The sequence below is a fragment of the Mytilus trossulus genome, chromosome 11, assembly GCF_036588685.1.
Source record: "Mytilus trossulus isolate FHL-02 chromosome 11, PNRI_Mtr1.1.1.hap1, whole genome shotgun sequence".
In the NCBI taxonomy this organism is placed as follows: domain Eukaryota; kingdom Metazoa; phylum Mollusca; class Bivalvia; order Mytilida; family Mytilidae; genus Mytilus; species Mytilus trossulus.
The window spans coordinates 46,533,249-46,560,666 of NC_086383.1; the positions used below are offsets into that span (position 1 = coordinate 46,533,249).

The window sequence follows — 27,418 nt, forward strand, 5'->3', positions numbered from 1 at the left end:
AACCGCAGATAGACATTGTCCTGAAAACGACCATTCGCAATGAATGCAGTTGTTGTATGACAGAGTTCATTCGGCTTAACCGGTGACTGAGGAAGATCGTAAGGATATCATGCATCGAGGAAGAAAAGGGACACATTGTCAGGATCAATCCTGACAATTTCGAGGAGATAAACGGTGATTCGCCAGTAAATACTTTGATTTTGATAAAAAAAAAAATCGTGAACTTTCCTTTCTTCCGTCTGAAATTAAATTGCTATTGAAGGAAAACTGTTCGATATGAAGTAAGAGTAACGTATGTGAGAAACTTTGTGTTTCATGACATGTAACTTGAACAATAAACAGGCATGAAGTAAGTCTCGCTTTCACTCACACAGTTTGCAATCAGTGCCTTTCCATTGACACAAACGTTGAATGTGAGACCTTATCAACATTTCTAGAAAATTGCAGCAAAAATACATATGACCCCGACGTGATTCGAACACGCAACCTTCTGATCTGGAGTCAGACGCGCTACCGTTGCGCCACGGAGTCCTTCTTCCAACCAAATGGAATTTTTAGTCTATAACGCTCAGGTTATTATCGATCCTACTAAACTTGTACCCCTCCCTTTGGCTGTAAAATAATAAAATCGTGTTTTCCTTAATTTTGAAAAATATATACGATTCAACACGAATCAATCATGATAATTTATAGACAAAATGTACAAGACAACCTTGAATATTGAAAATATCGCCTGCGGCTACAACTTCAAATTGTTTGGAATTTAACTCTAGTTACTTTAATTTAACAAAGACTAAGTTTCCTTATTCAGACTTGCCAATGGAATATTAAGAACTTATCAGATGACTTCCGTATGACGATGTGGCACTTACGACAGGTTGTTGCCGCATCTGGTATTAAGTATAAAGTAGTTAATTTTGGACGTATGTATCAAGTCGTCGTGGCCGAGTGGTTAAGGCGATAGACTAGAAATCTATTGGGGTCTCCCCGCACAGGTTCGAATCCTGTCGACGACGCAGACTTTTTGGTATCAACTTTTGTAATGAATCACACACTGCTCACTGAACGCGCTCAAAGACAAGTAGGAATCAAAGTTATCGATAAGCTAACCGCAGATAGACATTGTCCTGAAAACGACCATTCGCAATGAATGCAGTTGTTGTATGACAGAGTTCATTCGGCTTAACCGGTGACTGAGGAAGATCGTAAGGATATCATGCATCGAGGAAGAAAAGGGACACATTGTCAGGATCAATCCTGACAATTTCGAGGAGATAAACGGTGATTCGCCAGTAAATACTTTGATTTTGATAAAAAAAAAATCGTGAACTTTCCTTTCTTCCGTCTGAAATTAAATTGCTATTGAAGGAAAACTGTTCGATATGAAGTAAGAGTAACGTATGTGAGAAACTTTGTGTTTCATGACATGTAACTTGAACAATAAACAGGCATGAAGTAAGTCTCGCTTTCACTCACACAGTTTGCAATCAGTGCCTTTCCATTGACACAAACGTTGAATGTGAGACCTTATCAACATTTCTAGAAAATTGCAGCAAAAATACATATGACCCCGACGTGATTCGAACACGCAACCTTCTGATCTGGAGTCAGACGCGCTACCGTTGCGCCACGGAGTCCTTCTTCCAACCAAATGGAATTTTTAGTCTATAACGCTCAGGTTATTATCGATCCTACTAAACTTGTACCCCTCCCTTTGGCTGTAAAATAATAAAATCGTGTTTTCCTTAATTTTGAAAAATATATACGATTCAACACGAATCAATCATGATAATTTATAGACAAAATGTACAAGACAACCTTGAATATTGAAAATATCGCCTGCGGCTACAACTTCAAATTGTTTGGAATTTAACTCTAGTTACTTTAATTTAACAAAGACTAAGTTTCCTTATTCAGACTTGCCAATGGAATATTAAGAACTTATCAGATGACTTCCGTATGACGATGTGGCACTTACGACAGGTTGTTGCCGCATCTGGTATTAAGTATAAAGTAGTTAATTTTGGACGTATGTATCAAGTCGTCGTGGCCGAGTGGTTAAGGCGATAGACTAGAAATCTATTGGGGTCTCCCCGCACAGGTTCGAATCCTGTCGACGACGCAGACTTTTTGGTATCAACTTTTTGTAATGAATCACACACTGCTCACTGAACGCGCTCAAAGACAAGTAGGAATCAAAGTTATCGATAAGCTAACCGCAGATAGACATTGTCCTGAAAACGACCATTCGCAATGAATGCAGTTGTTGTATGACAGAGTTCATTCGGCTTAACCGGTGACTGAGGAAGATCGTAAGGATATCATGCATCGAGGAAGAAAAGGGACACATTGTCAGGATCAATCCTGACAATTTCGAGGAGATAAACGGTGATTCGCCAGTAAATACTTTGATTTTGATAAAAAAAAAAATCGTGAACTTTCCTTTCTTCCGTCTGAAATTAAATTGCTATTGAAGGAAAACTGTTCGATATGAAGTAAGAGTAACGTATGTGAGAAACTTTGTGTTTCATGACATGTAACTTGAACAATAAACAGGCATGAAGTAAGTCTCGCTTTCACTCACACAGTTTGCAATCAGTGCCTTTCCATTGACACAAACGTTGAATGTGAGACCTTATCAACATTTCTAGAAAATTGCAGCAAAAATACATATGACCCCGACGTGATTCGAACACGCAACCTTCTGATCTGGAGTCAGACGCGCTACCGTTGCGCCACGGAGTCCTTCTTCCAACCAAATGGAATTTTTAGTCTATAACGCTCAGGTTATTATCGATCCTACTAAACTTGTACCCCTCCCTTTGGCTGTAAAATAATAAAATCGTGTTTTCCTTAATTTTGAAAAATATATACGATTCAACACGAATCAATCATGATAATTTATAGACAAAATGTACAAGACAACCTTGAATATTGAAAATATCGCCTGCGGCTACAACTTCAAATTGTTTGGAATTTAACTCTAGTTACTTTAATTTAACAAAGACTAAGTTTCCTTATTCAGACTTGCCAATGGAATATTAAGAACTTATCAGATGACTTCCGTATGACGATGTGGCACTTACGACAGGTTGTTGCCGCATCTGGTATTAAGTATAAAGTAGTTAATTTTGGACGTATGTATCAAGTCGTCGTGGCCGAGTGGTTAAGGCGATAGACTAGAAATCTATTGGGGTCTCCCCGCACAGGTTCGAATCCTGTCGACGACGCAGACTTTTTGGTATCAACTTTTTGTAATGAATCACACACTGCTCACTGAACGCGCTCAAAGACAAGTAGGAATCAAAGTTATCGATAAGCTAACCGCAGATAGACATTGTCCTGAAAACGACCATTCGCAATGAATGCAGTTGTTGTATGACAGAGTTCATTCGGCTTAACCGGTGACTGAGGAAGATCGTAAGGATATCATGCATCGAGGAAGAAAAGGGACACATTGTCAGGATCAATCCTGACAATTTCGAGGAGATAAACGGTGATTCGCCAGTAAATACTTTGATTTTGATAAAAAAAAAAATCGTGAACTTTCCTTTCTTCCGTCTGAAATTAAATTGCTATTGAAGGAAAACTGTTCGATATGAAGTAAGAGTAACGTATGTGAGAAACTTTGTGTTTCATGACATGTAACTTGAACAATAAACAGGCATGAAGTAAGTCTCGCTTTCACTCACACAGTTTGCAATCAGTGCCTTTCCATTGACACAAACGTTGAATGTGAGACCTTATCAACATTTCTAGAAAATTGCAGCAAAAATACATATGACCCCGACGTGATTCGAACACGCAACCTTCTGATCTGGAGTCAGACGCGCTACCGTTGCGCCACGGAGTCCTTCTTCCAACCAAATGGAATTTTTAGTCTATAACGCTCAGGTTATTATCGATCCTACTAAACTTGTACCCCTCCCTTTGGCTGTAAAATAATAAAATCGTGTTTTCCTTAATTTTGAAAAATATATACGATTCAACACGAATCAATCATGATAATTTATAGACAAAATGTACAAGACAACCTTGAATATTGAAAATATCGCCTGCGGCTACAACTTCAAATTGTTTGGAATTTAACTCTAGTTACTTTAATTTAACAAAGACTAAGTTTCCTTATTCAGACTTGCCAATGGAATATTAAGAACTTATCAGATGACTTCCGTATGACGATGTGGCACTTACGACAGGTTGTTGCCGCATCTGGTATTAAGTATAAAGTAGTTAATTTTGGACGTATGTATCAAGTCGTCGTGGCCGAGTGGTTAAGGCGATAGACTAGAAATCTATTGGGGTCTCCCCGCACAGGTTCGAATCCTGTCGACGACGCAGACTTTTTGGTATCAACTTTTTGTAATGAATCACACACTGCTCACTGAACGCGCTCAAAGACAAGTAGGAATCAAAGTTATCGATAAGCTAACCGCAGATAGACATTGTCCTGAAAACGACCATTCGCAATGAATGCAGTTGTTGTATGACAGAGTTCATTCGGCTTAACCGGTGACTGAGGAAGATCGTAAGGATATCATGCATCGAGGAAGAAAAGGGACACATTGTCAGGATCAATCCTGACAATTTCGAGGAGATAAACGGTGATTCGCCAGTAAATACTTTGATTTTGATAAAAAAAAAAATCGTGAACTTTCCTTTCTTCCGTCTGAAATTAAATTGCTATTGAAGGAAAACTGTTCGATATGAAGTAAGAGTAACGTATGTGAGAAACTTTGTGTTTCATGACATGTAACTTGAACAATAAACAGGCATGAAGTAAGTCTCGCTTTCACTCACACAGTTTGCAATCAGTGCCTTTCCATTGACACAAACGTTGAATGTGAGACCTTATCAACATTTCTAGAAAATTGCAGCAAAAATACATATGACCCCGACGTGATTCGAACACGCAACCTTCTGATCTGGAGTCAGACGCGCTACCGTTGCGCCACGGAGTCCTTCTTCCAACCAAATGGAATTTTTAGTCTATAACGCTCAGGTTATTATCGATCCTACTAAACTTGTACCCCTCCCTTTGGCTGTAAAATAATAAAATCGTGTTTTCCTTAATTTTGAAAAATATATACGATTCAACACGAATCAATCATGATAATTTATAGACAAAATGTACAAGACAACCTTGAATATTGAAAATATCGCCTGCGGCTACAACTTCAAATTGTTTGGAATTTAACTCTAGTTACTTTAATTTAACAAAGACTAAGTTTCCTTATTCAGACTTGCCAATGGAATATTAAGAACTTATCAGATGACTTCCGTATGACGATGTGGCACTTACGACAGGTTGTTGCCGCATCTGGTATTAAGTATAAAGTAGTTAATTTTGGACGTATGTATCAAGTCGTCGTGGCCGAGTGGTTAAGGCGATAGACTAGAAATCTATTGGGGTCTCCCCGCACAGGTTCGAATCCTGTCGACGACGCAGACTTTTTGGTATCAACTTTTTGTAATGAATCACACACTGCTCACTGAACGCGCTCAAAGACAAGTAGGAATCAAAGTTATCGATAAGCTAACCGCAGATAGACATTGTCCTGAAAACGACCATTCGCAATGAATGCAGTTGTTGTATGACAGAGTTCATTCGGCTTAACCGGTGACTGAGGAAGATCGTAAGGATATCATGCATCGAGGAAGAAAAGGGACACATTGTCAGGATCAATCCTGACAATTTCGAGGAGATAAACGGTGATTCGCCAGTAAATACTTTGATTTTGATAAAAAAAAAATCGTGAACTTTCCTTTCTTCCGTCTGAAATTAAATTGCTATTGAAGGAAAACTGTTCGATATGAAGTAAGAGTAACGTATGTGAGAAACTTTGTGTTTCATGACATGTAACTTGAACAATAAACAGGCATGAAGTAAGTCTCGCTTTCACTCACACAGTTTGCAATCAGTGCCTTTCCATTGACACAAACGTTGAATGTGAGACCTTATCAACATTTCTAGAAAATTGCAGCAAAAATACATATGACCCCGACGTGATTCGAACACGCAACCTTCTGATCTGGAGTCAGACGCGCTACCGTTGCGCCACGGAGTCCTTCTTCCAACCAAATGGAATTTTTAGTCTATAACGCTCAGGTTATTATCGATCCTACTAAACTTGTACCCCTCCCTTTGGCTGTAAAATAATAAAATCGTGTTTTCCTTAATTTTGAAAAATATATACGATTCAACACGAATCAATCATGATAATTTATAGACAAAATGTACAAGACAACCTTGAATATTGAAAATATCGCCTGCGGCTACAACTTCAAATTGTTTGGAATTTAACTCTAGTTACTTTAATTTAACAAAGACTAAGTTTCCTTATTCAGACTTGCCAATGGAATATTAAGAACTTATCAGATGACTTCCGTATGACGATGTGGCACTTACGACAGGTTGTTGCCGCATCTGGTATTAAGTATAAAGTAGTTAATTTTGGACGTATGTATCAAGTCGTCGTGGCCGAGTGGTTAAGGCGATAGACTAGAAATCTATTGGGGTCTCCCCGCACAGGTTCGAATCCTGTCGACGACGCAGACTTTTTGGTATCAACTTTTTGTAATGAATCACACACTGCTCACTGAACGCGCTCAAAGACAAGTAGGAATCAAAGTTATCGATAAGCTAACCGCAGATAGACATTGTCCTGAAAACGACCATTCGCAATGAATGCAGTTGTTGTATGACAGAGTTCATTCGGCTTAACCGGTGACTGAGGAAGATCGTAAGGATATCATGCATCGAGGAAGAAAAGGGACACATTGTCAGGATCAATCCTGACAATTTCGAGGAGATAAACGGTGATTCGCCAGTAAATACTTTGATTTTGATAAAAAAAAAATCGTGAACTTTCCTTTCTTCCGTCTGAAATTAAATTGCTATTGAAGGAAAACTGTTCGATATGAAGTAAGAGTAACGTATGTGAGAAACTTTGTGTTTCATGACATGTAACTTGAACAATAAACAGGCATGAAGTAAGTCTCGCTTTCACTCACACAGTTTGCAATCAGTGCCTTTCCATTGACACAAACGTTGAATGTGAGACCTTATCAACATTTCTAGAAAATTGCAGCAAAAATACATATGACCCCGACGTGATTCGAACACGCAACCTTCTGATCTGGAGTCAGACGCGCTACCGTTGCGCCACGGAGTCCTTCTTCCAACCAAATGGAATTTTTAGTCTATAACGCTCAGGTTATTATCGATCCTACTAAACTTGTACCCCTCCCTTTGGCTGTAAAATAATAAAATCGTGTTTTCCTTAATTTTGAAAAATATATACGATTCAACACGAATCAAGCATGATAATTTATAGACAAAATGTACAAGACAACCTTGAATATTGAAAATATCGCCTGCGGCTACAACTTCAAATTGTTTGGAATTTAACTCTAGTTACTTTAATTTAACAAAGACTAAGTTTCCTTATTCAGACTTGCCAATGGAATATTAAGAACTTATCAGATGACTTCCGTATGACGATGTGGCACTTACGACAGGTTGTTGCCGCATCTGGTATTAAGTATAAAGTAGTTAATTTTGGACGTATGTATCAAGTCGTCGTGGCCGAGTGGTTAAGGCGATAGACTAGAAATCTATTGGGGTCTCCCCGCACAGGTTCGAATCCTGTCGACGACGCAGACTTTTTGGTATCAACTTTTTGTAATGAATCACACACTGCTCACTGAACGCGCTCAAAGACAAGTAGGAATCAAAGTTATCGATAAGCTAACCGCAGATAGACATTGTCCTGAAAACGACCATTCGCAATGAATGCAGTTGTTGTATGACAGAGTTCATTCGGCTTAACCGGTGACTGAGGAAGATCGTAAGGATATCATGCATCGAGGAAGAAAAGGGACACATTGTCAGGATCAATCCTGACAATTTCGAGGAGATAAACGGTGATTCGCCAGTAAATACTTTGATTTTGATAAAAAAAAAATCGTGAACTTTCCTTTCTTCCGTCTGAAATTAAATTGCTATTGAAGGAAAACTGTTCGATATGAAGTAAGAGTAACGTATGTGAGAAACTTTGTGTTTCATGACATGTAACTTGAACAATAAACAGGCATGAAGTAAGTCTCGCTTTCACTCACACAGTTTGCAATCAGTGCCTTTCCATTGACACAAACGTTGAATGTGAGACCTTATCAACATTTCTAGAAAATTGCAGCAAAAATACATATGACCCCGACGTGATTCGAACACGCAACCTTCTGATCTGGAGTCAGACGCGCTACCGTTGCGCCACGGAGTCCTTCTTCCAACCAAATGGAATTTTTAGTCTATAACGCTCAGGTTATTATCGATCCTACTAAACTTGTACCCCTCCCTTTGGCTGTAAAATAATAAAATCGTGTTTTCCTTAATTTTGAAAAATATATACGATTCAACACGAATCAAGCATGATAATTTATAGACAAAATGTACAAGACAACCTTGAATATTGAAAATATCGCCTGCGGCTACAACTTCAAATTGTTTGGAATTTAACTCTAGTTACTTTAATTTAACAAAGACTAAGTTTCCTTATTCAGACTTGCCAATGGAATATTAAGAACTTATCAGATGACTTCCGTATGACGATGTGGCACTTACGACAGGTTGTTGCCGCATCTGGTATTAAGTATAAAGTAGTTAATTTTGGACGTATGTATCAAGTCGTCGTGGCCGAGTGGTTAAGGCGATAGACTAGAAATCTATTGGGGTCTCCCCGCACAGGTTCGAATCCTGTCGACGACGCAGACTTTTTGGTATCAACTTTTTGTAATGAATCACACACTGCTCACTGAACGCGCTCAAAGACAAGTAGGAATCAAAGTTATCGATAAGCTAACCGCAGATAGACATTGTCCTGAAAACGACCATTCGCAATGAATGCAGTTGTTGTATGACAGAGTTCATTCGGCTTAACCGGTGACTGAGGAAGATCGTAAGGATATCATGCATCGAGGAAGAAAAGGGACACATTGTCAGGATCAATCCTGACAATTTCGAGGAGATAAACGGTGATTCGCCAGTAAATACTTTGATTTTGATAAAAAAAAAATCGTGAACTTTCCTTTCTTCCGTCTGAAATTAAATTGCTATTGAAGGAAAACTGTTCGATATGAAGTAAGAGTAACGTATGTGAGAAACTTTGTGTTTCATGACATGTAACTTGAACAATAAACAGGCATGAAGTAAGTCTCGCTTTCACTCACACAGTTTGCAATCAGTGCCTTTCCATTGACACAAACGTTGAATGTGAGACCTTATCAACATTTCTAGAAAATTGCAGCAAAAATACATATGACCCCGACGTGATTCGAACACGCAACCTTCTGATCTGGAGTCAGACGCGCTACCGTTGCGCCACGGAGTCCTTCTTCCAACCAAATGGAATTTTTAGTCTATAACGCTCAGGTTATTATCGATCCTACTAAACTTGTACCCCTCCCTTTGGCTGTAAAATAATAAAATCGTGTTTTCCTTAATTTTGAAAAATATATACGATTCAACACGAATCAAGCATGATAATTTATAGACAAAATGTACAAGACAACCTTGAATATTGAAAATATCGCCTGCGGCTACAACTTCAAATTGTTTGGAATTTAACTCTAGTTACTTTAATTTAACAAAGACTAAGTTTCCTTATTCAGACTTGCCAATGGAATATTAAGAACTTATCAGATGACTTCCGTATGACGATGTGGCACTTACGACAGGTTGTTGCCGCATCTGGTATTAAGTATAAAGTAGTTAATTTTGGACGTATGTATCAAGTCGTCGTGGCCGAGTGGTTAAGGCGATAGACTAGAAATCTATTGGGGTCTCCCCGCACAGGTTCGAATCCTGTCGACGACGCAGACTTTTTGGTATCAACTTTTTGTAATGAATCACACACTGCTCACTGAACGCGCTCAAAGACAAGTAGGAATCAAAGTTATCGATAAGCTAACCGCAGATAGACATTGTCCTGAAAACGACCATTCGCAATGAATGCAGTTGTTGTATGACAGAGTTCATTCGGCTTAACCGGTGACTGAGGAAGATCGTAAGGATATCATGCATCGAGGAAGAAAAGGGACACATTGTCAGGATCAATCCTGACAATTTCGAGGAGATAAACGGTGATTCGCCAGTAAATACTTTGATTTTGATAAAAAAAAAAATCGTGAACTTTCCTTTCTTCCGTCTGAAATTAAATTGCTATTGAAGGAAAACTGTTCGATATGAAGTAAGAGTAACGTATGTGAGAAACTTTGTGTTTCATGACATGTAACTTGAACAATAAACAGGCATGAAGTAAGTCTCGCTTTCACTCACACAGTTTGCAATCAGTGCCTTTCCATTGACACAAACGTTGAATGTGAGACCTTATCAACATTTCTAGAAAATTGCAGCAAAAATACATATGACCCCGACGTGATTCGAACACGCAACCTTCTGATCTGGAGTCAGACGCGCTACCGTTGCGCCACGGAGTCCTTCTTCCAACCAAATGGAATTTTTAGTCTATAACGCTCAGGTTATTATCGATCCTACTAAACTTGTACCCCTCCCTTTGGCTGTAAAATAATAAAATCGTGTTTTCCTTAATTTTGAAAAATATATACGATTCAACACGAATCAAGCATGATAATTTATAGACAAAATGTACAAGACAACCTTGAATATTGAAAATATCGCCTGCGGCTACAACTTCAAATTGTTTGGAATTTAACTCTAGTTACTTTAATTTAACAAAGACTAAGTTTCCTTATTCAGACTTGCCAATGGAATATTAAGAACTTATCAGATGACTTCCGTATGACGATGTGGCACTTACGACAGGTTGTTGCCGCATCTGGTATTAAGTATAAAGTAGTTAATTTTGGACGTATGTATCAAGTCGTCGTGGCCGAGTGGTTAAGGCGATAGACTAGAAATCTATTGGGGTCTCCCCGCACAGGTTCGAATCCTGTCGACGACGCAGACTTTTTGGTATCAACTTTTTGTAATGAATCACACACTGCTCACTGAACGCGCTCAAAGACAAGTAGGAATCAAAGTTATCGATAAGCTAACCGCAGATAGACATTGTCCTGAAAACGACCATTCGCAATGAATGCAGTTGTTGTATGACAGAGTTCATTCGGCTTAACCGGTGACTGAGGAAGATCGTAAGGATATCATGCATCGAGGAAGAAAAGGGACACATTGTCAGGATCAATCCTGACAATTTCGAGGAGATAAACGGTGATTCGCCAGTAAATACTTTGATTTTGATAAAAAAAAAATCGTGAACTTTCCTTTCTTCCGTCTGAAATTAAATTGCTATTGAAGGAAAACTGTTCGATATGAAGTAAGAGTAACGTATGTGAGAAACTTTGTGTTTCATGACATGTAACTTGAACAATAAACAGGCATGAAGTAAGTCTCGCTTTCACTCACACAGTTTGCAATCAGTGCCTTTCCATTGACACAAACGTTGAATGTGAGACCTTATCAACATTTCTAGAAAATTGCAGCAAAAATACATATGACCCCGACGTGATTCGAACACGCAACCTTCTGATCTGGAGTCAGACGCGCTACCGTTGCGCCACGGAGTCCTTCTTCCAACCAAATGGAATTTTTAGTCTATAACGCTCAGGTTATTATCGATCCTACTAAACTTGTACCCCTCCCTTTGGCTGTAAAATAATAAAATCGTGTTTTCCTTAATTTTGAAAAATATATACGATTCAACACGAATCAAGCATGATAATTTATAGACAAAATGTACAAGACAACCTTGAATATTGAAAATATCGCCTGCGGCTACAACTTCAAATTGTTTGGAATTTAACTCTAGTTACTTTAATTTAACAAAGACTAAGTTTCCTTATTCAGACTTGCCAATGGAATATTAAGAACTTATCAGATGACTTCCGTATGACGATGTGGCACTTACGACAGGTTGTTGCCGCATCTGGTATTAAGTATAAAGTAGTTAATTTTGGACGTATGTATCAAGTCGTCGTGGCCGAGTGGTTAAGGCGATAGACTAGAAATCTATTGGGGTCTCCCCGCACAGGTTCGAATCCTGTCGACGACGCAGACTTTTTGGTATCAACTTTTTGTAATGAATCACACACTGCTCACTGAACGCGCTCAAAGACAAGTAGGAATCAAAGTTATCGATAAGCTAACCGCAGATAGACATTGTCCTGAAAACGACCATTCGCAATGAATGCAGTTGTTGTATGACAGAGTTCATTCGGCTTAACCGGTGACTGAGGAAGATCGTAAGGATATCATGCATCGAGGAAGAAAAGGGACACATTGTCAGGATCAATCCTGACAATTTCGAGGAGATAAACGGTGATTCGCCAGTAAATACTTTGATTTTGATAAAAAAAAAAATCGTGAACTTTCCTTTCTTCCGTCTGAAATTAAATTGCTATTGAAGGAAAACTGTTCGATATGAAGTAAGAGTAACGTATGTGAGAAACTTTGTGTTTCATGACATGTAACTTGAACAATAAACAGGCATGAAGTAAGTCTCGCTTTCACTCACACAGTTTGCAATCAGTGCCTTTCCATTGACACAAACGTTGAATGTGAGACCTTATCAACATTTCTAGAAAATTGCAGCAAAAATACATATGACCCCGACGTGATTCGAACACGCAACCTTCTGATCTGGAGTCAGACGCGCTACCGTTGCGCCACGGAGTCCTTCTTCCAACCAAATGGAATTTTTAGTCTATAACGCTCAGGTTATTATCGATCCTACTAAACTTGTACCCCTCCCTTTGGCTGTAAAATAATAAAATCGTGTTTTCCTTAATTTTGAAAAATATATACGATTCAACACGAATCAAGCATGATAATTTATAGACAAAATGTACAAGACAACCTTGAATATTGAAAATATCGCCTGCGGCTACAACTTCAAATTGTTTGGAATTTAACTCTAGTTACTTTAATTTAACAAAGACTAAGTTTCCTTATTCAGACTTGCCAATGGAATATTAAGAACTTATCAGATGACTTCCGTATGACGATGTAATCGTGAACTTTCCTTTCTTCCGTCTGAAATTAAATTGCTATTGAAGGAAAACTGTTCGATATGAAGTAAGAGTAACGTATGTGAGAAACTTTGTGTTTCATGACATGTAACTTGAACAATAAACAGGCATGAAGTAAGTCTCGCTTTCACTCACACAGTTTGCAATCAGTGCCTTTCCATTGACACAAACGTTGAATGTGAGACCTTATCAACATTTCTAGAAAATTGCAGCAAAAATACATATGACCCCGACGTGATTCGAACACGCAACCTTCTGATCTGGAGTCAGACGCGCTACCGTTGCGCCACGGAGTCCTTCTTCCAACCAAATGGAATTTTTAGTCTATAACGCTCAGGTTATTATCGATCCTACTAAACTTGTACCCCTCCCTTTGGCTCTAAAATAATAAAATCGTGTTTTCCTTAATTTTGAAAAATATATACGATTCAACACGAATCAAGCATGATAATTTATAGACAAAATGTACAAGACAACCTTGAATATTGAAAATATCGCCTGCGGCTACAACTTCAAATTGTTTGGAATTTAACTCTAGTTACTTTAATTTAACAAAGACTAAGTTTCCTTATTCAGACTTGCCAATGGAATATTAAGAACTTATCAGATGACTTCCGTATGACGATGTGGCACTTACGACAGGTTGTTGCCGCATCTGGTATTAAGTATAAAGTAGTTAATTTTGGACGTATGTATCAAGTCGTCGTGGCCGAGTGGTTAAGGCGATAGACTAGAAATCTATTGGGGTCTCCCCGCACAGGTTCGAATCCTGTCGACGACGCAGACTTTTTGGTATCAACTTTTTGTAATGAATCACACACTGCTCACTGAACGCGCTCAAAGACAAGTAGGAATCAAAGTTATCGATAAGCTAACCGCAGATAGACATTGTCCTGAAAACGACCATTCGCAATGAATGCAGTTGTTGTATGACAGAGTTCATTCGGCTTAACCGGTGACTGAGGAAGATCGTAAGGATATCATGCATCGAGGAAGAAAAGGGACACATTGTCAGGATCAATCCTGACAATTTCGAGGAGATAAACGGTGATTCGCCAGTAAATACTTTGATTTTGATAAAAAAAAAATCGTGAACTTTCCTTTCTTCCGTCTGAAATTAAATTGCTATTGAAGGAAAACTGTTCGATATGAAGTAAGAGTAACGTATGTGAGAAACTTTGTGTTTCATGACATGTAACTTGAACAATAAACAGGCATGAAGTAAGTCTCGCTTTCACTCACACAGTTTGCAATCAGTGCCTTTCCATTGACACAAACGTTGAATGTGAGACCTTATCAACATTTCTAGAAAATTGCAGCAAAAATACATATGACCCCGACGTGATTCGAACACGCAACCTTCTGATCTGGAGTCAGACGCGCTACCGTTGCGCCACGGAGTCCTTCTTCCAACCAAATGGAATTTTTAGTCTATAACGCTCAGGTTATTATCGATCCTACTAAACTTGTACCCCTCCCTTTGGCTGTAAAATAATAAAATCGTGTTTTCCTTAATTTTGAAAAATATATACGATTCAACACGAATCAAGCATGATAATTTATAGACAAAATGTACAAGACAACCTTGAATATTGAAAATATCGCCTGCGGCTACAACTTCAAATTGTTTGGAATTTAACTCTAGTTACTTTAATTTAACAAAGACTAAGTTTCCTTATTCAGACTTGCCAATGGAATATTAAGAACTTATCAGATGACTTCCGTATGACGATGTGGCACTTACGACAGGTTGTTGCCGCATCTGGTATTAAGTATAAAGTAGTTAATTTTGGACGTATGTATCAAGTCGTCGTGGCCGAGTGGTTAAGGCGATAGACTAGAAATCTATTGGGGTCTCCCCGCACAGGTTCGAATCCTGTCGACGACGCAGACTTTTTGGTATCAACTTTTTGTAATGAATCACACACTGCTCACTGAACGCGCTCAAAGACAAGTAGGAATCAAAGTTATCGATAAGCTAACCGCAGATAGACATTGTCCTGAAAACGACCATTCGCAATGAATGCAGTTGTTGTATGACAGAGTTCATTCGGCTTAACCGGTGACTGAGGAAGATCGTAAGGATATCATGCATCGAGGAAGAAAAGGGACACATTGTCAGGATCAATCCTGACAATTTCGAGGAGATAAACGGTGATTCGCCAGTAAATACTTTGATTTTGATAAAAAAAAAATCGTGAACTTTCCTTTCTTCCGTCTGAAATTAAATTGCTATTGAAGGAAAACTGTTCGATATGAAGTAAGAGTAACGTATGTGAGAAACTTTGTGTTTCATGACATGTAACTTGAACAATAAACAGGCATGAAGTAAGTCTCGCTTTCACTCACACAGTTTGCAATCAGTGCCTTTCCATTGACACAAACGTTGAATGTGAGACCTTATCAACATTTCTAGAAAATTGCAGCAAAAATACATATGACCCCGACGTGATTCGAACACGCAACCTTCTGATCTGGAGTCAGACGCGCTACCGTTGCGCCACGGAGTCCTTCTTCCAACCAAATGGAATTTTTAGTCTATAACGCTCAGGTTATTATCGATCCTACTAAACTTGTACCCCTCCCTTTGGCTGTAAAATAATAAAATCGTGTTTTCCTTAATTTTGAAAAATATATACGATTCAACACGAATCAAGCATGATAATTTATAGACAAAATGTACAAGACAACCTTGAATATTGAAAATATCGCCTGCGGCTACAACTTCAAATTGTTTGGAATTTAACTCTAGTTACTTTAATTTAACAAAGACTAAGTTTCCTTATTCAGACTTGCCAATGGAATATTAAGAACTTATCAGATGACTTCCGTATGACGATGTGGCACTTACGACAGGTTGTTGCCGCATCTGGTATTAAGTATAAAGTAGTTAATTTTGGACGTATGTATCAAGTCGTCGTGGCCGAGTGGTTAAGGCGATAGACTAGAAATCTATTGGGGTCTCCCCGCACAGGTTCGAATCCTGTCGACGACGCAGACTTTTTGGTATCAACTTTTTGTAATGAATCACACACTGCTCACTGAACGCGCTCAAAGACAAGTAGGAATCAAAGTTATCGATAAGCTAACCGCAGATAGACATTGTCCTGAAAACGACCATTCGCAATGAATGCAGTTGTTGTATGACAGAGTTCATTCGGCTTAACCGGTGACTGAGGAAGATCGTAAGGATATCATGCATCGAGGAAGAAAAGGGACACATTGTCAGGATCAATCCTGACAATTTCGAGGAGATAAACGGTGATTCGCCAGTAAATACTTTGATTTTGATAAAAAAAAAATCGTGAACTTTCCTTTCTTCCGTCTGAAATTAAATTGCTATTGAAGGAAAACTGTTCGATATGAAGTAAGAGTAACGTATGTGAGAAACTTTGTGTTTCATGACATGTAACTTGAACAATAAACAGGCATGAAGTAAGTCTCGCTTTCACTCACACAGTTTGCAATCAGTGCCTTTCCATTGACACAAACGTTGAATGTGAGACCTTATCAACATTTCTAGAAAATTGCAGCAAAAATACATATGACCCCGACGTGATTCGAACACGCAACCTTCTGATCTGGAGTCAGACGCGCTACCGTTGCGCCACGGAGTCCTTCTTCCAACCAAATGGAATTTTTAGTCTATAACGCTCAGGTTATTATCGATCCTACTAAACTTGTACCCCTCCCTTTGGCTGTAAAATAATAAAATCGTGTTTTCCTTAATTTTGAAAAATATATACGATTCAACACGAATCAAGCATGATAATTTATAGACAAAATGTACAAGACAACCTTGAATATTGAAAATATCGCCTGCGGCTACAACTTCAAATTGTTTGGAATTTAACTCTAGTTACTTTAATTTAACAAAGACTAAGTTTCCTTATTCAGACTTGCCAATGGAATATTAAGAACTTATCAGATGACTTCCGTATGACGATGTGGCACTTACGACAGGTTGTTGCCGCATCTGGTATTAAGTATAAAGTAGTTAATTTTGGACGTATGTATCAAGTCGTCGTGGCCGAGTGGTTAAGGCGATAGACTAGAAATCTATTGGGGTCTCCCCGCACAGGTTCGAATCCTGTCGACGACGCAGACTTTTTGGTATCAACTTTTTGTAATGAATCACACACTGCTCACTGAACGCGCTCAAAGACAAGTAGGAATCAAAGTTATCGATAAGCTAACCGCAGATAGACATTGTCCTGAAAACGACCATTCGCAATGAATGCAGTTGTTGTATGACAGAGTTCATTCGGCTTAACCGGTGACTGAGGAAGATCGTAAGGATATCATGCATCGAGGAAGAAAAGGGACACATTGTCAGGATCAATCCTGACAATTTCGAGGAGATAAACGGTGATTCGCCAGTAAATACTTTGATTTTGATAAAAAAAAAATCGTGAACTTTCCTTTCTTCCGTCTGAAATTAAATTGCTATTGAAGGAAAACTGTTCGATATGAAGTAAGAGTAACGTATGTGAGAAACTTTGTGTTTCATGACATGTAACTTGAACAATAAACAGGCATGAAGTAAGTCTCGCTTTCACTCACACAGTTTGCAATCAGTGCCTTTCCATTGACACAAACGTTGAATGTGAGACCTTATCAACATTTCTAGAAAATTGCAGCAAAAATACATATGACCCCGACGTGATTCGAACACGCAACCTTCTGATCTGGAGTCAGACGCGCTACCGTTGCGCCACGGAGTCCTTCTTCCAACCAAATGGAATTTTTAGTCTATAACGCTCAGGTTATTATCGATCCTACTAAACTTGTACCCCTCCCTTTGGCTGTAAAATAATAAAATCGTGTTTTCCTTAATTTTGAAAAATATATACGATTCAACACGAATCAAGCATGATAATTTATAGACAAAATGTACAAGACAACCTTGAATATTGAAAATATCGCCTGCGGCTACAACTTCAAATTGTTTGGAATTTAACTCTAGTTACTTTAATTTAACAAAGACTAAGTTTCCTTATTCAGACTTGCCAATGGAATATTAAGAACTTATCAGATGACTTCCGTATGACGATGTGGCACTTACGACAGGTTGTTGCCGCATCTGGTATTAAGTATAAAGTAGTTAATTTTGGACGTATGTATCAAGTCGTCGTGGCCGAGTGGTTAAGGCGATAGACTAGAAATCTATTGGGGTCTCCCCGCACAGGTTCGAATCCTGTCGACGACGCAGACTTTTTGGTATCAACTTTTTGTAATGAATCACACACTGCTCACTGAACGCGCTCAAAGACAAGTAGGAATCAAAGTTATCGATAAGCTAACCGCAGATAGACATTGTCCTGAAAACGACCATTCGCAATGAATGCAGTTGTTGTATGACAGAGTTCATTCGGCTTAACCGGTGACTGAGGAAGATCGTAAGGATATCATGCATCGAGGAAGAAAAGGGACACATTGTCAGGATCAATCCTGACAATTTCGAGGAGATAAACGGTGATTCGCCAGTAAATACTTTGATTTTGATAAAAAAAAAATCGTGAACTTTCCTTTCTTCCGTCTGAAATTAAATTGCTATTGAAGGAAAACTGTTCGATATGAAGTAAGAGTAACGTATGTGAGAAACTTTGTGTTTCATGACATGTAACTTGAACAATAAACAGGCATGAAGTAAGTCTCGCTTTCACTCACACAGTTTGCAATCAGTGCCTTTCCATTGACACAAACGTTGAATGTGAGACCTTATCAACATTTCTAGAAAATTGCAGCAAAAATACATATGACCCCGACGTGATTCGAACACGCAACCTTCTGATCTGGAGTCAGACGCGCTACCGTTGCGCCACGGAGTCCTTCTTCCAACCAAATGGAATTTTTAGTCTATAACGCTCAGGTTATTATCGATCCTACTAAACTTGTACCCCTCCCTTTGGCTGTAAAATAATAAAATCGTGTTTTCCTTAATTTTGAAAAATATATACGATTCAACACGAATCAAGCATGATAATTTATAGACAAAATGTACAAGACAACCTTGAATATTGAAAATATCGCCTGCGGCTACAACTTCAAATTGTTTGGAATTTAACTCTAGTTACTTTAATTTAACAAAGACTAAGTTTCCTTATTCAGACTTGCCAATGGAATATTAAGAACTTATCAGATGACTTCCGTATGACGATGTGGCACTTACGACAGGTTGTTGCCGCATCTGGTATTAAGTATAAAGTAGTTAATTTTGGACGTATGTATCAAGTCGTCGTGGCCGAGTGGTTAAGGCGATAGACTAGAAATCTATTGGGGTCTCCCCGCACAGGTTCGAATCCTGTCGACGACGCAGACTTTTTGGTATCAACTTTTTGTAATGAATCACACACTGCTCACTGAACGCGCTCAAAGACAAGTAGGAATCAAAGTTATCGATAAGCTAACCGCAGATAGACATTGTCCTGAAAACGACCATTCGCAATGAATGCAGTTGTTGTATGACAGAGTTCATTCGGCTTAACCGGTGACTGAGGAAGATCGTAAGGATATCATGCATCGAGGAAGAAAAGGGACACATTGTCAGGATCAATCCTGACAATTTCGAGGAGATAAACGGTGATTCGCCAGTAAATACTTTGATTTTGATAAAAAAAAAATCGTGAACTTTCCTTTCTTCCGTCTGAAATTAAATTGCTATTGAAGGAAAACTGTTCGATATGAAGTAAGAGTAACGTATGTGAGAAACTTTGTGTTTCATGACATGTAACTTGAACAATAAACAGGCATGAAGTAAGTCTCGCTTTCACTCACACAGTTTGCAATCAGTGCCTTTCCATTGACACAAACGTTGAATGTGAGACCTTATCAACATTTCTAGAAAATTGCAGCAAAAATACATATGACCCCGACGTGATTCGAACACGCAACCTTCTGATCTGGAGTCAGACGCGCTACCGTTGCGCCACGGAGTCCTTCTTCCAACCAAATGGAATTTTTAGTCTATAACGCTCAGGTTATTATCGATCCTACTAAACTTGTACCCCTCCCTTTGGCTGTAAAATAATAAAATCGTGTTTTCCTTAATTTTGAAAAATATATACGATTCAACACGAATCAAGCATGATAATTTATAGACAAAATGTACAAGACAACCTTGAATATTGAAAATATCGCCTGCGGCTACAACTTCAAATTGTTTGGAATTTAACTCTAGTTACTTTAATTTAACAAAGACTAAGTTTCCTTATTCAGACTTGCCAATGGAATATTAAGAACTTATCAGATGACTTCCGTATGACGATGTGGCACTTACGACAGGTTGTTGCCGCATCTGGTATTAAGTATAAAGTAGTTAATTTTGGACGTATGTATCAAGTCGTCGTGGCCGAGTGGTTAAGGCGATAGACTAGAAATCTATTGGGGTCTCCCCGCACAGGTTCGAATCCTGTCGACGACGCAGACTTTTTGGTATCAACTTTTTGTAATGAATCACACACTGCTCACTGAACGCGCTCAAAGACAAGTAGGAATCAAAGTTATCGATAAGCTAACCGCAGATAGACATTGTCCTGAAAACGACCATTCGCAATGAATGCAGTTGTTGTATGACAGAGTTCATTCGGCTTAACCGGTGACTGAGGAAGATCGTAAGGATATCATGCATCGAGGAAGAAAAGGGACACATTGTCAGGATCAATCCTGACAATTTCGAGGAGATAAACGGTGATTCGCCAGTAAATACTTTGATTTTGATAAAAAAAAAATCGTGAACTTTCCTTTCTTCCGTCTGAAATTAAATTGCTATTGAAGGAAAACTGTTCGATATGAAGTAAGAGTAACGTATGTGAGAAACTTTGTGTTTCATGACATGTAACTTGAACAATAAACAGGCATGAAGTAAGTCTCGCTTTCACTCACACAGTTTGCAATCAGTGCCTTTCCATTGACACAAACGTTGAATGTGAGACCTTATCAACATTTCTAGAAAATTGCAGCAAAAATACATATGACCCCGACGTGATTCGAACACGCAACCTTCTGATCTGGAGTCAGACGCGCTACCGTTGCGCCACGGAGTCCTTCTTCCAACCAAATGGAATTTTTAGTCTATAACGCTCAGGTTATTATCGATCCTACTAAACTTGTACCCCTCCCTTTGGCTGTAAAATAATAAAATCGTGTTTTCCTTAATTTTGAAAAATATATACGATTCAACACGAATCAAGCATGATAATTTATAGACAAAATGTACAAGACAACCTTGAATATTGAAAATATCGCCTGCGGCTACAACTTCAAATTGTTTGGAATTTAACTCTAGTTACTTTAATTTAACAAAGACTAAGTTTCCTTATTCAGACTTGCCAATGGAATATTAAGAACTTATCAGATGACTTCCGTATGACGATGTGGCACTTACGACAGGTTGTTGCCGCATCTGGTATTAAGTATAAAGTAGTTAATTTTGGACGTATGTATCAAGTCGTCGTGGCCGAGTGGTTAAGGCGATAGACTAGAAATCTATTGGGGTCTCCCCGCACAGGTTCGAATCCTGTCGACGACGCAGACTTTTTGGTATCAACTTTTTGTAATGAATCACACACTGCTCACTGAACGCGCTCAAAGACAAGTAGGAATCAAAGTTATCGATAAGCTAACCGCAGATAGACATTGTCCTGAAAACGACCATTCGCAATGAATGCAGTTGTTGTATGACAGAGTTCATTCGGCTTAACCGGTGACTGAGGAAGATCGTAAGGATATCATGCATCGAGGAAGAAAAGGGACACATTGTCAGGATCAATCCTGACAATTTCGAGGAGATAAACGGTGATTCGCCAGTAAATACTTTGATTTTGATAAAAAAAAAATCGTGAACTTTCCTTTCTTCCGTCTGAAATTAAATTGCTATTGAAGGAAAACTGTTCGATATGAAGTAAGAGTAACGTATGTGAGAAACTTTGTGTTTCATGACATGTAACTTGAACAATAAACAGGCATGAAGTAAGTCTCGCTTTCACTCACACAGTTTGCAATCAGTGCCTTTCCATTGACACAAACGTTGAATGTGAGACCTTATCAACATTTCTAGAAAATTGCAGCAAAAATACATATGACCCCGACGTGATTCGAACACGCAACCTTCTGATCTGGAGTCAGACGCGCTACCGTTGCGCCACGGAGTCCTTCTTCCAACCAAATGGAATTTTTAGTCTATAACGCTCAGGTTATTATCGATCCTACTAAACTTGTACCCCTCCCTTTGGCTGTAAAATAATAAAATCGTGTTTTCCTTAATTTTGAAAAATATATACGATTCAACACGAATCAAGCATGATAATTTATAGACAAAATGTACAAGACAACCTTGAATATTGAAAATATCGCCTGCGGCTACAACTTCAAATTGTTTGGAATTTAACTCTAGTTACTTTAATTTAACAAAGACTAAGTTTCCTTATTCAGACTTGCCAATGGAATATTAAGAACTTATCAGATGACTTCCGTATGACGATGTGGCACTTACGACAGGTTGTTGCCGCATCTGGTATTAAGTATAAAGTAGTTAATTTTGGACGTATGTATCAAGTCGTCGTGGCCGAGTGGTTAAGGCGATAGACTAGAAATCTATTGGGGTCTCCCCGCACAGGTTCGAATCCTGTCGACGACGCAGACTTTTTGGTATCAACTTTTTGTAATGAATCACACACTGCTCACTGAACGCGCTCAAAGACAAGTAGGAATCAAAGTTATCGATAAGCTAACCGCAGATAGACATTGTCCTGAAAACGACCATTCGCAATGAATGCAGTTGTTGTATGACAGAGTTCATTCGGCTTAACCGGTGACTGAGGAAGATCGTAAGGATATCATGCATCGAGGAAGAAAAGGGACACATTGTCAGGATCAATCCTGACAATTTCGAGGAGATAAACGGTGATTCGCCAGTAAATACTTTGATTTTGATAAAAAAAAAATCGTGAACTTTCCTTTCTTCCGTCTGAAATTAAATTGCTATTGAAGGAAAACTGTTCGATATGAAGTAAGAGTAACGTATGTGAGAAACTTTGTGTTTCATGACATGTAACTTGAACAATAAACAGGCATGAAGTAAGTCTCGCTTTCACTCACACAGTTTGCAATCAGTGCCTTTCCATTGACACAAACGTTGAATGTGAGACCTTATCAACATTTCTAGAAAATTGCAGCAAAAATACATATGACCCCGACGTGATTCGAACACGCAACCTTCTGATCTGGAGTCAGACGCGCTACCGTTGCGCCACGGAGTCCTTCTTCCAACCAAATGGAATTTTTAGTCTATAACGCTCAGGTTATTATCGATCCTACTAAACTTGTACCCCTCCCTTTGGCTGTAAAATAATAAAATCGTGTTTTCCTTAATTTTGAAAAATATATACGATTCAACACGAATCAAGCATGATAATTTATAGACAAAATGTACAAGACAACCTTGAATATTGAAAATATCGCCTGCGGCTACAACTTCAAATTGTTTGGAATTTAACTCTAGTTACTTTAATTTAACAAAGACTAAGTTTCCTTATTCAGACTTGCCAATGGAATATTAAGAACTTATCAGATGACTTCCGTATGACGATGTGGCACTTACGACAGGTTGTTGCCGCATCTGGTATTAAGTATAAAGTAGTTAATTTTGGACGTATGTATCAAGTCGTCGTGGCCGAGTGGTTAAGGCGATAGACTAGAAATCTATTGGGGTCTCCCCGCACAGGTTCGAATCCTGTCGACGACGCAGACTTTTTGGTATCAACTTTTTGTAATGAATCACACACTGCTCACTGAACGCGCTCAAAGACAAGTAGGAATCAAAGTTATCGATAAGCTAACCGCAGATAGACATTGTCCTGAAAACGACCATTCGCAATGAATGCAGTTGTTGTATGACAGAGTTCATTCGGCTTAACCGGTGACTGAGGAAGATCGTAAGGATATCATGCATCGAGGAAGAAAAGGGACACATTGTCAGGATCAATCCTGACAATTTCGAGGAGATAAACGGTGATTCGCCAGTAAATACTTTGATTTTGATAAAAAAAAAATCGTGAACTTTCCTTTCTTCCGTCTGAAATTAAATTGCTATTGAAGGAAAACTGTTCGATATGAAGTAAGAGTAACGTATGTGAGAAACTTTGTGTTTCATGACATGTAACTTGAACAATAAACAGGCATGAAGTAAGTCTCGCTTTCACTCACACAGTTTGCAATCAGTGCCTTTCCATTGACACAAACGTTGAATGTGAGACCTTATCAACATTTCTAGAAAATTGCAGCAAAAATACATATGACCCCGACGTGATTCGAACACGCAACCTTCTGATCTGGAGTCAGACGCGCTACCGTTGCGCCACGGAGTCCTTCTTCCAACCAAATGGAATTTTTAGTCTATAACGCTCAGGTTATTATCGATCCTACTAAACTTGTACCCCTCCCTTTGGCTGTAAAATAATAAAATCGTGTTTTCCTTAATTTTGAAAAATATATACGATTCAACACGAATCAAGCATGATAATTTATAGACAAAATGTACAAGACAACCTTGAATATTGAAAATATCGCCTGCGGCTACAACTTCAAATTGTTTGGAATTTAACTCTAGTTACTTTAATTTAACAAAGACTAAGTTTCCTTATTCAGACTTGCCAATGGAATATTAAGAACTTATCAGATGACTTCCGTATGACGATGTGGCACTTACGACAGGTTGTTGCCGCATCTGGTATTAAGTATAAAGTAGTTAATTTTGGACGTATGTATCAAGTCGTCGTGGCCGAGTGGTTAAGGCGATAGACTAGAAATCTATTGGGGTCTCCCCGCACAGGTTCGAATCCTGTCGACGACGCAGACTTTTTGGTATCAACTTTTTGTAATGAATCACACACTGCTCACTGAACGCGCTCAAAGACAAGTAGGAATCAAAGTTATCGATAAGCTAACCGCAGATAGACATTGTCCTGAAAACGACCATTCGCAATGAATGCAGTTGTTGTATGACAGAGTTCATTCGGCTTAACCGGTGACTGAGGAAGATCGTAAGGATATCATGCATCGAGGAAGAAAAGGGACACATTGTCAGGATCAATCCTGACAATTTCGAGGAGATAAACGGTGATTCGCCAGTAAATACTTTGATTTTGATAAAAAAAAAATCGTGAACTTTCCTTTCTTCCGTCTGAAATTAAATTGCTATTGAAGGAAAACTGTTCGATATGAAGTAAGAGTAACGTATGTGAGAAACTTTGTGTTTCATGACATGTAACTTGAACAATAAACAGGCATGAAGTAAGTCTCGCTTTCACTCACACAGTTTGCAATCAGTGCCTTTCCATTGACACAAACGTTGAATGTGAGACCTTATCAACATTTCTAGAAAATTGCAGCAAAAATACATATGACCCCGACGTGATTCGAACACGCAACCTTCTGATCTGGAGTCAGACGCGCTACCGTTGCGCCACGGAGTCCTTCTTCCAACCAAATGGAATTTTTAGTCTATAACGCTCAGGTTATTATCGATCCTACTAAACTTGTACCCCTCCCTTTGGCTGTAAAATAATAAAATCGTGTTTTCCTTAATTTTGAAAAATATATACGATTCAACACGAATCAAGCATGATAATTTATAGACAAAATGTACAAGACAACCTTGAATATTGAAAATATCGCCTGCGGCTACAACTTCAAATTGTTTGGAATTTAACTCTAGTTACTTTAATTTAACAAAGACTAAGTTTCCTTATTCAGACTTGCCAATGGAATATTAAGAACTTATCAGATGACTTCCGTATGACGATGTGGCACTTACGACAGGTTGTTGCCGCATCTGGTATTAAGTATAAAGTAGTTAATTTTGGACGTATGTATCAAGTCGTCGTGGCCGAGTGGTTAAGGCGATAGACTAGAAATCTATTGGGGTCTCCCCGCACAGGTTCGAATCCTGTCGACGACGCAGACTTTTTGGTATCAACTTTTTGTAATGAATCACACACTGCTCACTGAACGCGCTCAAAGACAAGTAGGAATCAAAGTTATCGATAAGCTAACCGCAGATAGACATTGTCCTGAAAAACGACCATTCGCAATGAATGCAGTTGTTGTATGACAGAGTTCATTCGGCTTAACCGGTGACTGAGGAAGATCGTAAGGATATCATGCATCGAGGAAGAAAAAGGGACACATTGTCAGGATCAATCCTGACAATTTCGAGGAGATAAACGGTGATTCGCCAGTAAATACTTTGATTTTGAAAAAAAAAATCGTGAACTTTCCTTTCTTCCGTCTGAAATTAAATTGCTATTGAAGGAAAACTGTTCGATATGAAGTAAGAGTAACGTATGTGAGAAACTTTGTGTTTCATGACATGTAACTTGAACAATAAACAGGCATGAAGTAAGTCTCGCTTTCACTCACACAGTTTGCAATCAGTGCCTTTCCATTGACACAAACGTTGAATGTGAGACCTTATCAACATTTCTAGAAAATTGCAGCAAAAATACATATGACCCCGACGTGATTCGAACACGCAACCTTCTGATCTGGAGTCAGACGCGCTACCGTTGCGCCACGGAGTCCTTCTTCCAACCAAATGGAATTTTTAGTCTATAACGCTCAGGTTATTATCGATCCTACTAAACTTGTACCCCTCCCTTTGGCTGTAAAATAATAAAATCGTGTTTTCCTTAATTTTGAAAAATATATACGATTCAACACGAATCAAGCATGATAATTTATAGACAAAATGTACAAGACAACCTTGAATATTGAAAATATCGCCTGCGGCTACAACTTCAAATTGTTTGGAATTTAACTCTAGTTACTTTAATTTAACAAAGACTAAGTTTCCTTATTCAGACTTGCCAATGGAATATTAAGAACTTATCAGATGACTTCCGTATGACGATGTGGCACTTACGACAGGTTGTTGCCGCATCTGGTATTAAGTATAAAGTAGTTAATTTTGGACGTATGTATCAAGTCGTCGTGGCCGAGTGGTTAAGGCGATAGACTAGAAATCTATTGGGGTCTCCCCGCACAGGTTCGAATCCTGTCGACGACGCAGACTTTTTGGTATCAACTTTTGTAATGAATCACACACTGCTCACTGAACGCGCTCAAAGACAAGTAGGAATCAAAGTTATCGATAAGCTAACCGCAGATAGACATTGTCCTGAAAACGACCATTCGCAATGAATGCAGTTGTTGTATGACAGAGTTCATTCGGCTTAACCGGTGACTGAGGAAGATCGTAAGGATATCATGCATCGAGGAAGAAAAGGGACACATTGTCAGGATCAATCCTGACAATTTCGAGGAGATAAACGGTGATTCGCCAGTAAATACTTTG

General features: G+C 38.7%; 49 non-coding genes across 49 annotated transcripts; 24 read left to right on the forward strand and 25 right to left on the reverse strand.

The window, feature by feature from the left end:
* Nucleotides 1-459: 459 nt before the first annotated feature.
* On the reverse strand, nt 460-531 carry Trnaw-cca (transfer RNA tryptophan (anticodon CCA)). The gene has a single exon. It is a non-coding gene; the product is annotated as a tRNA-Trp (tRNA).
* A 403-nt stretch (nt 532-934) lies between these two features.
* Trnas-aga (transfer RNA serine (anticodon AGA)) lies at nt 935-1,016 on the forward strand. The gene has a single exon. It is a non-coding gene; the product is annotated as a tRNA-Ser (tRNA).
* A 549-nt stretch (nt 1,017-1,565) lies between these two features.
* On the reverse strand, nt 1,566-1,637 carry Trnaw-cca (transfer RNA tryptophan (anticodon CCA)). Its single transcript has one exon. It is a non-coding gene; the product is annotated as a tRNA-Trp (tRNA).
* Nucleotides 1,638-2,040: 403 nt separating this feature from the next.
* Trnas-aga (transfer RNA serine (anticodon AGA)) lies at nt 2,041-2,122 on the forward strand. Its single transcript has one exon. It is a non-coding gene; the product is annotated as a tRNA-Ser (tRNA).
* Nucleotides 2,123-2,673: 551 nt separating this feature from the next.
* On the reverse strand, nt 2,674-2,745 carry Trnaw-cca (transfer RNA tryptophan (anticodon CCA)). Its single transcript has one exon. It is a non-coding gene; the product is annotated as a tRNA-Trp (tRNA).
* Nucleotides 2,746-3,148: 403 nt separating this feature from the next.
* Trnas-aga (transfer RNA serine (anticodon AGA)) lies at nt 3,149-3,230 on the forward strand. The gene has a single exon. It is a non-coding gene; the product is annotated as a tRNA-Ser (tRNA).
* A 551-nt stretch (nt 3,231-3,781) lies between these two features.
* Nucleotides 3,782-3,853, reverse strand: Trnaw-cca (transfer RNA tryptophan (anticodon CCA)). Its single transcript has one exon. It is a non-coding gene; the product is annotated as a tRNA-Trp (tRNA).
* A 403-nt stretch (nt 3,854-4,256) lies between these two features.
* Trnas-aga (transfer RNA serine (anticodon AGA)) lies at nt 4,257-4,338 on the forward strand. Its single transcript has one exon. It is a non-coding gene; the product is annotated as a tRNA-Ser (tRNA).
* A 551-nt stretch (nt 4,339-4,889) lies between these two features.
* Nucleotides 4,890-4,961, reverse strand: Trnaw-cca (transfer RNA tryptophan (anticodon CCA)). Its single transcript has one exon. It is a non-coding gene; the product is annotated as a tRNA-Trp (tRNA).
* Nucleotides 4,962-5,364: 403 nt separating this feature from the next.
* Trnas-aga (transfer RNA serine (anticodon AGA)) lies at nt 5,365-5,446 on the forward strand. Its single transcript has one exon. It is a non-coding gene; the product is annotated as a tRNA-Ser (tRNA).
* A 550-nt stretch (nt 5,447-5,996) lies between these two features.
* Nucleotides 5,997-6,068, reverse strand: Trnaw-cca (transfer RNA tryptophan (anticodon CCA)). The gene has a single exon. It is a non-coding gene; the product is annotated as a tRNA-Trp (tRNA).
* Nucleotides 6,069-6,471: 403 nt separating this feature from the next.
* Nucleotides 6,472-6,553, forward strand: Trnas-aga (transfer RNA serine (anticodon AGA)). Its single transcript has one exon. It is a non-coding gene; the product is annotated as a tRNA-Ser (tRNA).
* Nucleotides 6,554-7,103: 550 nt separating this feature from the next.
* Trnaw-cca (transfer RNA tryptophan (anticodon CCA)) lies at nt 7,104-7,175 on the reverse strand. Its single transcript has one exon. It is a non-coding gene; the product is annotated as a tRNA-Trp (tRNA).
* Nucleotides 7,176-7,578: 403 nt separating this feature from the next.
* Nucleotides 7,579-7,660, forward strand: Trnas-aga (transfer RNA serine (anticodon AGA)). Its single transcript has one exon. It is a non-coding gene; the product is annotated as a tRNA-Ser (tRNA).
* Nucleotides 7,661-8,210: 550 nt separating this feature from the next.
* On the reverse strand, nt 8,211-8,282 carry Trnaw-cca (transfer RNA tryptophan (anticodon CCA)). Its single transcript has one exon. It is a non-coding gene; the product is annotated as a tRNA-Trp (tRNA).
* A 403-nt stretch (nt 8,283-8,685) lies between these two features.
* Nucleotides 8,686-8,767, forward strand: Trnas-aga (transfer RNA serine (anticodon AGA)). The gene has a single exon. It is a non-coding gene; the product is annotated as a tRNA-Ser (tRNA).
* A 550-nt stretch (nt 8,768-9,317) lies between these two features.
* Nucleotides 9,318-9,389, reverse strand: Trnaw-cca (transfer RNA tryptophan (anticodon CCA)). Its single transcript has one exon. It is a non-coding gene; the product is annotated as a tRNA-Trp (tRNA).
* Nucleotides 9,390-9,792: 403 nt separating this feature from the next.
* On the forward strand, nt 9,793-9,874 carry Trnas-aga (transfer RNA serine (anticodon AGA)). Its single transcript has one exon. It is a non-coding gene; the product is annotated as a tRNA-Ser (tRNA).
* Nucleotides 9,875-10,425: 551 nt separating this feature from the next.
* Trnaw-cca (transfer RNA tryptophan (anticodon CCA)) lies at nt 10,426-10,497 on the reverse strand. The gene has a single exon. It is a non-coding gene; the product is annotated as a tRNA-Trp (tRNA).
* A 403-nt stretch (nt 10,498-10,900) lies between these two features.
* On the forward strand, nt 10,901-10,982 carry Trnas-aga (transfer RNA serine (anticodon AGA)). The gene has a single exon. It is a non-coding gene; the product is annotated as a tRNA-Ser (tRNA).
* A 550-nt stretch (nt 10,983-11,532) lies between these two features.
* Trnaw-cca (transfer RNA tryptophan (anticodon CCA)) lies at nt 11,533-11,604 on the reverse strand. The gene has a single exon. It is a non-coding gene; the product is annotated as a tRNA-Trp (tRNA).
* Nucleotides 11,605-12,007: 403 nt separating this feature from the next.
* On the forward strand, nt 12,008-12,089 carry Trnas-aga (transfer RNA serine (anticodon AGA)). Its single transcript has one exon. It is a non-coding gene; the product is annotated as a tRNA-Ser (tRNA).
* A 551-nt stretch (nt 12,090-12,640) lies between these two features.
* Trnaw-cca (transfer RNA tryptophan (anticodon CCA)) lies at nt 12,641-12,712 on the reverse strand. Its single transcript has one exon. It is a non-coding gene; the product is annotated as a tRNA-Trp (tRNA).
* A 577-nt stretch (nt 12,713-13,289) lies between these two features.
* On the reverse strand, nt 13,290-13,361 carry Trnaw-cca (transfer RNA tryptophan (anticodon CCA)). The gene has a single exon. It is a non-coding gene; the product is annotated as a tRNA-Trp (tRNA).
* A 403-nt stretch (nt 13,362-13,764) lies between these two features.
* On the forward strand, nt 13,765-13,846 carry Trnas-aga (transfer RNA serine (anticodon AGA)). The gene has a single exon. It is a non-coding gene; the product is annotated as a tRNA-Ser (tRNA).
* A 550-nt stretch (nt 13,847-14,396) lies between these two features.
* Nucleotides 14,397-14,468, reverse strand: Trnaw-cca (transfer RNA tryptophan (anticodon CCA)). The gene has a single exon. It is a non-coding gene; the product is annotated as a tRNA-Trp (tRNA).
* Nucleotides 14,469-14,871: 403 nt separating this feature from the next.
* On the forward strand, nt 14,872-14,953 carry Trnas-aga (transfer RNA serine (anticodon AGA)). Its single transcript has one exon. It is a non-coding gene; the product is annotated as a tRNA-Ser (tRNA).
* A 550-nt stretch (nt 14,954-15,503) lies between these two features.
* Nucleotides 15,504-15,575, reverse strand: Trnaw-cca (transfer RNA tryptophan (anticodon CCA)). The gene has a single exon. It is a non-coding gene; the product is annotated as a tRNA-Trp (tRNA).
* Nucleotides 15,576-15,978: 403 nt separating this feature from the next.
* On the forward strand, nt 15,979-16,060 carry Trnas-aga (transfer RNA serine (anticodon AGA)). The gene has a single exon. It is a non-coding gene; the product is annotated as a tRNA-Ser (tRNA).
* A 550-nt stretch (nt 16,061-16,610) lies between these two features.
* On the reverse strand, nt 16,611-16,682 carry Trnaw-cca (transfer RNA tryptophan (anticodon CCA)). Its single transcript has one exon. It is a non-coding gene; the product is annotated as a tRNA-Trp (tRNA).
* Nucleotides 16,683-17,085: 403 nt separating this feature from the next.
* Trnas-aga (transfer RNA serine (anticodon AGA)) lies at nt 17,086-17,167 on the forward strand. Its single transcript has one exon. It is a non-coding gene; the product is annotated as a tRNA-Ser (tRNA).
* A 550-nt stretch (nt 17,168-17,717) lies between these two features.
* Trnaw-cca (transfer RNA tryptophan (anticodon CCA)) lies at nt 17,718-17,789 on the reverse strand. Its single transcript has one exon. It is a non-coding gene; the product is annotated as a tRNA-Trp (tRNA).
* Nucleotides 17,790-18,192: 403 nt separating this feature from the next.
* Nucleotides 18,193-18,274, forward strand: Trnas-aga (transfer RNA serine (anticodon AGA)). The gene has a single exon. It is a non-coding gene; the product is annotated as a tRNA-Ser (tRNA).
* A 550-nt stretch (nt 18,275-18,824) lies between these two features.
* Nucleotides 18,825-18,896, reverse strand: Trnaw-cca (transfer RNA tryptophan (anticodon CCA)). Its single transcript has one exon. It is a non-coding gene; the product is annotated as a tRNA-Trp (tRNA).
* Nucleotides 18,897-19,299: 403 nt separating this feature from the next.
* Nucleotides 19,300-19,381, forward strand: Trnas-aga (transfer RNA serine (anticodon AGA)). The gene has a single exon. It is a non-coding gene; the product is annotated as a tRNA-Ser (tRNA).
* Nucleotides 19,382-19,931: 550 nt separating this feature from the next.
* On the reverse strand, nt 19,932-20,003 carry Trnaw-cca (transfer RNA tryptophan (anticodon CCA)). The gene has a single exon. It is a non-coding gene; the product is annotated as a tRNA-Trp (tRNA).
* Nucleotides 20,004-20,406: 403 nt separating this feature from the next.
* On the forward strand, nt 20,407-20,488 carry Trnas-aga (transfer RNA serine (anticodon AGA)). The gene has a single exon. It is a non-coding gene; the product is annotated as a tRNA-Ser (tRNA).
* Nucleotides 20,489-21,038: 550 nt separating this feature from the next.
* On the reverse strand, nt 21,039-21,110 carry Trnaw-cca (transfer RNA tryptophan (anticodon CCA)). The gene has a single exon. It is a non-coding gene; the product is annotated as a tRNA-Trp (tRNA).
* Nucleotides 21,111-21,513: 403 nt separating this feature from the next.
* Trnas-aga (transfer RNA serine (anticodon AGA)) lies at nt 21,514-21,595 on the forward strand. The gene has a single exon. It is a non-coding gene; the product is annotated as a tRNA-Ser (tRNA).
* A 550-nt stretch (nt 21,596-22,145) lies between these two features.
* On the reverse strand, nt 22,146-22,217 carry Trnaw-cca (transfer RNA tryptophan (anticodon CCA)). Its single transcript has one exon. It is a non-coding gene; the product is annotated as a tRNA-Trp (tRNA).
* A 403-nt stretch (nt 22,218-22,620) lies between these two features.
* Nucleotides 22,621-22,702, forward strand: Trnas-aga (transfer RNA serine (anticodon AGA)). Its single transcript has one exon. It is a non-coding gene; the product is annotated as a tRNA-Ser (tRNA).
* Nucleotides 22,703-23,252: 550 nt separating this feature from the next.
* Trnaw-cca (transfer RNA tryptophan (anticodon CCA)) lies at nt 23,253-23,324 on the reverse strand. Its single transcript has one exon. It is a non-coding gene; the product is annotated as a tRNA-Trp (tRNA).
* A 403-nt stretch (nt 23,325-23,727) lies between these two features.
* On the forward strand, nt 23,728-23,809 carry Trnas-aga (transfer RNA serine (anticodon AGA)). Its single transcript has one exon. It is a non-coding gene; the product is annotated as a tRNA-Ser (tRNA).
* A 550-nt stretch (nt 23,810-24,359) lies between these two features.
* On the reverse strand, nt 24,360-24,431 carry Trnaw-cca (transfer RNA tryptophan (anticodon CCA)). Its single transcript has one exon. It is a non-coding gene; the product is annotated as a tRNA-Trp (tRNA).
* Nucleotides 24,432-24,834: 403 nt separating this feature from the next.
* Nucleotides 24,835-24,916, forward strand: Trnas-aga (transfer RNA serine (anticodon AGA)). The gene has a single exon. It is a non-coding gene; the product is annotated as a tRNA-Ser (tRNA).
* Nucleotides 24,917-25,466: 550 nt separating this feature from the next.
* Trnaw-cca (transfer RNA tryptophan (anticodon CCA)) lies at nt 25,467-25,538 on the reverse strand. The gene has a single exon. It is a non-coding gene; the product is annotated as a tRNA-Trp (tRNA).
* A 403-nt stretch (nt 25,539-25,941) lies between these two features.
* Trnas-aga (transfer RNA serine (anticodon AGA)) lies at nt 25,942-26,023 on the forward strand. The gene has a single exon. It is a non-coding gene; the product is annotated as a tRNA-Ser (tRNA).
* Nucleotides 26,024-26,573: 550 nt separating this feature from the next.
* On the reverse strand, nt 26,574-26,645 carry Trnaw-cca (transfer RNA tryptophan (anticodon CCA)). Its single transcript has one exon. It is a non-coding gene; the product is annotated as a tRNA-Trp (tRNA).
* Nucleotides 26,646-27,048: 403 nt separating this feature from the next.
* Trnas-aga (transfer RNA serine (anticodon AGA)) lies at nt 27,049-27,130 on the forward strand. The gene has a single exon. It is a non-coding gene; the product is annotated as a tRNA-Ser (tRNA).
* The last annotated feature ends 288 nt before the right edge of the window (nt 27,131-27,418 follow it).